Source organism: Amphimedon queenslandica, unplaced genomic scaffold (assembly GCF_000090795.2).
Source record: "Amphimedon queenslandica unplaced genomic scaffold, v1.1 AMPQUscaffold_12380, whole genome shotgun sequence".
In the NCBI taxonomy this organism is placed as follows: Eukaryota; Metazoa; Porifera; class Demospongiae; order Haplosclerida; family Niphatidae; genus Amphimedon; species Amphimedon queenslandica.
This window is the reverse complement of record NW_003547383.1, coordinates 1-4,583: the sequence shown is the minus strand read 5'-3', so window position 1 is coordinate 4,583 and position 4,583 is coordinate 1. Positions and strand designations below refer to the sequence as shown.

Below are 4,583 nucleotides of genomic sequence, written 5' to 3'. Positions count from 1 at the left end.
CACCAATAATTATTAAAGTGCTAGAAGAATGTAAAACATTGAGGGACTCCACCTCCTGACCACACCTCCCAGTCACACCCAAATGTACGTACATACAAGACAGAAATTCCTGTAAGCAAGGGCTTTGCCCAATAATAATTTTTTCTTATAATTATTAATTAAGTTACATTTCAACTTACAGTCTTTCAGTTGCTTATTATTAAATCTTTCCACTATGCTCTGTCTCTTATTAGACGGTGTCTGGCCATCAAGCCTCAGGAAGGAATAACTGAACAGCTTACACATGCTCTCCAAAATATCTAAAGTCTAAAAAATGAATTAAGACATTAATACTGCATAGGATTTGGAAAGGGATTTGGCGAGTTGCTATTTTCTTTTGTGATTGACCGATCATTGGCAGGTTTTAATTTGGCAAATGTATGTACACATGTATAATTATGTGTCATTAATTGGGTAAGCACACAAAGGTTCAAAAAGGAGGACTGAATATTTTTGGTGAATAACTATCAAAGCAGCAAATTTCTGAAAATTATGTAGAGTAGTGTGAATCAGACATTGCACGTCTACTGGAATTTTCGTGTACTTGTATTTACTTGTATTTTGAAAAAAGCAAGTCGTGTATGTACTTGTATTCATTGGCAAATTTTCGTGTATGTACATTTACTTATTGCTTCCCAAATTCATCTATATTTTGGTAATTTTTCGCTTACTTTTCATGTATCCTGTACTTAAATGTTGAATCATTGAAAGGCTAATGTCTTCATCACCTTTTCTATTGATGTTTTCATCATCTGCTATTGCTAGAAGGACTAAAAAGACCATCAAAGATCCGTGGTTAAGGAAACTAACTGCCATTTTGACTGCTACGTAGACACACCTTTTAATTATTAATAGTTAATATAAATACATGAAAATCATCTCCTTAAACTCCGTCTACTTATTTTTGGTTCATGTATATCCCTTTTCCTTACACAAGTAATTCGCAAAGATTAATCCTTTGGACAACTTTTTGAATTATTTATGTTGTCATGGAAATCATCAATTATTCGACGCCACACCTCTTGACCGCGCCCAATCAGCCATTTTGATCGTTTTTCATAGAGTATCTTTGTGCCTTTCAAGAGCTCTCAGTAGACCTGCAAGTTCTATTCCATTCACTTAAAAGTGCTCCAAAGCACCTAAACTGCTTGCACCTACATAGATTTTAGCTGCTGCATTTACTTACAACCAGTTTCATTGCCTTTACAATATCATCAACAAATAGTCAACTTTTTGCAAAAAAAATAAAAAAAAAAAAAAATAAGTGTTGAATAGCAATTATATCAAAGTGCCGACAAAGCATTCTTTCACTTTTCTATTCTTTCCTATGGTTTCTATTTTACCACTAATATTATTCAATACCAATTTCTGCCAAGAAGGTGTGGTTTCCTGTAAAACGCACGTGTTTGCCCTAAAAAGAGGCGTGGTAATTGCTTTTTTATTAATTGTTATTACCTTGTTGTAGTTCTACAACAAATTGTCAGGCAAAGAGATATACTTGTATGTACTAGAAGACCTGTTTTTCGTCTAAATACTCGTGTATCGTGTATACACGTGCAATGTCTGGTGTGAATACTATTGCAATACCCCGTAGCACAAAATTTTTGAGGGCTATAAATTTTGCGGATTTTGTGATTCCTTGGAAATTTGCGAAAATTAATTATTACGGTACAAGATGGGATAAATTTGTAAAAGTTAAATCTGCTAAATACAATTTTAGGAAAATTTTCAAAATTTACAGCTCTCAAAAATTTTGCACTGCATGGTACTAATAAATAAATAATCATACTCGTGCACACTGACCTGAGTACTTTCTCTCCAGTGGTTGAGTGGAGGTACTCTAGCATTGCTGCAAGGACCCAGAGTTTGCCAGAATATTCCATCTTACATTCAGTGGGGTCATAGTCTTCAGGATAATACCTCTTTATACCTTCATACAACTGAGACTAAAAATAATAATAAGTATGTAATACATGTACATGTACATGTACAAATGCATACATGTACAAAATACACAAATAGTCATGCTAAAATATACATGTTCTATCAAAAGGGATTTTAAAAAATACATGTAGTATAGGATATTTTATTAAAAATGACTAGGAGAAAATTCTCCACTTTTTATGATATACATGTATGCATGTACATGTAGAAAGTTAGAGCTGATTTCAATCAAAATTCAATTTTATTAAAAATTTTTGAAGTTGCTCCAATGACTAAGACCTGTAGGGTATTTTTCAAAAATTTGTCTGTTTTTAAAAAATGGTCATAACTCAAAATTCTTATCGGAATAGGCTGAAACTTTTTACACAGCATAATGACATCAATATGTATCAGAAAATGTAATAAAAATTTGGGGTAATATCAGAGCCGTTTTTTGAAAAAAACCATGGGCTATAGCCTTGGGTATTTTTCAGACTTTTGACGTTTTTTAAAAATGGCCGTAACTTGAAAAGTTGAAGTCGGAATCAGCTCAAACTTGCTACACAGCATAAGGGCATCAATATGTATCAGAAAATGTAATAAAAGTTTGGGGTGATTTCGGAGTCATTTTTTGAAAAAACCATGGACTATAGCCTTGGGTATTTTCCAAAAACTGACCCGTTTTTTTAAATGGTCATAACTCAAAAATTTTTTATTGGAATCAGCTCAAACTTTCTACACAGCATAAGGACATCAATATGTATCAGAAAATGTAATAAAAATTTGGGGTGATATTGGAGCCATTTTTTGGAAAAACCATGGGCTACACATTTTTCAGAAATTGGCTTGCATTTTAAAATGGTCATAACTCAAAAATTTTTATTGGATTCGACTCAAACTTTCTACACAGCCAAGCATAAGTACATTAATTTGTATTTAAAAATTAATTTTAATAAAAATGCAAATTGGTGTTTTGATAGCCATTCACCAAAATTAAAATCCGCCATTCTGAGCCATTATGCGCATGCTCAATGACATAAGGCCACAAATTCACCAATTTAAAATCCACCAACCATCAAAATTTAGCAATTCGCCAAATTTTACTTGCTCCAAAATTCCCACTATACAATATATTAAATACATGTACTGTACAATACATGTACTGTACATGTACACATGTACCTTTCGGGGGTAAATATTTCTTATTTATTTCTTGTGTTCTTCTTAAATAAAACATACTAATAAGCCTCATCAACTAAATAAATAAAATAATAAATAAATAAATAAATAAATATTTATAATATAATGGTACGTATAATTACTTCCTGTGCTCTTCTTTGTCCTATCTCCTGTTCTGTCTCTGTGGCCTCTACTTGTCTTGATGCTACAATTGACTCTTCATAAACCTTCCTATAAGCTGACTGTGATCCTAATGTAGGAATTAAAAATATGGTATTACATGTATAATTATTAAGAAGGTCTGGTTTAGCAATTAATATAGGTATATGTACATTATGAGTATGTGTAATTACATACATTATAGCTTATGATAAAAGCAAGTGAAGCAATAATATATGCATGGGTTCAACTTTTGAACTGAATCAAAATCAGCTCAAAGTTTTTGCACAACATACATGTACATGTAAATGTAGCTAGGACATGTATTTATGCATTTTAAATGTAAATTTGGGTGGCTTTTAGAGCCAATCTTTGGTCACAATGGTCCGCGGTATAATTGACAAAACTAAATTACATTATTTATATTAAAATGATAATAATAAAATTAAAACCATTAATAAAGAGGATTAATAATACACGTACCTAATAATCCAGGATTACAAAACTCTGTTATAGCATAAAACTCCATCAAATCATTCTAAGGAAAACAAAAACCAATTAATGCATGCAAATAAATAATAACTTGTACATGTAGATCATACTTGTACTGGAGTGCCACTAAGCACTATCCTCCTTGAAGTTGGTAACTTTTATAATAACTACAAATAATAATAATAATAATAATAATAATCTTTAAAATAAAAAACCAGCCATTGTGGTACATGTATCAACATTACTGTCAAAAGTTATGTCACATACACTGAATGTCTTTATGTTGGTGTTCTTGAGTCTGTGTCCTTCATCACAGACTATCATATCAAAGTTAACTTTAGCCAAACTCCCGTAACACTTTATGAATAATTCATAACTAATTAACAGCACTGGATACACTGGAGACTTGACAAACTCCTAAAAGCAAAGTTGTTACTAATTTCTGAATAATAAAGATAAAGGTACAGAATGTACATGCATGGTATATTTGTACTTCTGGTCTGTTGTCAGTTGATGCTGCATACACTTTCAGTCTCTCATGACCTAACCACTTCTGAAACTCTTTCTGCCAGTTCTGAGAGAGAAAGGGACAGTTGGGAGAGAGAGAGAGACAAGGACACACACAATAATAGAAGAAAAGAAAAGAATAAATAGAAATACATTGTACAATGTACATGTATGATAAAAGTGTGTTTGTATATTGCACAATATATTGTACATTTAAAATTCAAAATAATTTATTTGCTTGGGGGAACGGGTACTATACCTTGACTAAGCTTCCAGGAGTGACA

At 31.9% G+C, this 4,583-nt stretch overlaps 2 long non-coding RNA genes across 3 annotated transcripts; both read right to left on the bottom strand.

Annotated features, from left to right (window-relative positions):
- Positions 1-35: 35 nt before the first annotated feature.
- LOC109587932 (uncharacterized) lies at positions 36-4,583 on the bottom strand. 2 transcript variants are annotated; one of them, XR_002187879.1, is made up of 10 exons: positions 4,559-4,583; positions 4,286-4,366; positions 4,060-4,209; positions 3,903-3,959; positions 3,784-3,838; positions 3,285-3,391; positions 3,145-3,217; positions 1,843-1,985; positions 711-877; positions 36-306 (listed from the first exon to the last, which is right to left on the bottom strand). It is a non-coding gene; the product is annotated as an uncharacterized LOC109587932 (long non-coding RNA). The 2 variants fall into 2 exon arrangements; XR_002187880.1 differs by lacking the exon at positions 711-877 and having other exon boundaries at positions 37-306.
- On the bottom strand, positions 1,301-1,632 carry LOC109587931 (uncharacterized). The gene is made up of 2 exons (XR_002187878.1): positions 1,495-1,632; positions 1,301-1,450 (listed from the first exon to the last, which is right to left on the bottom strand). It is a non-coding gene; the product is annotated as an uncharacterized LOC109587931 (long non-coding RNA).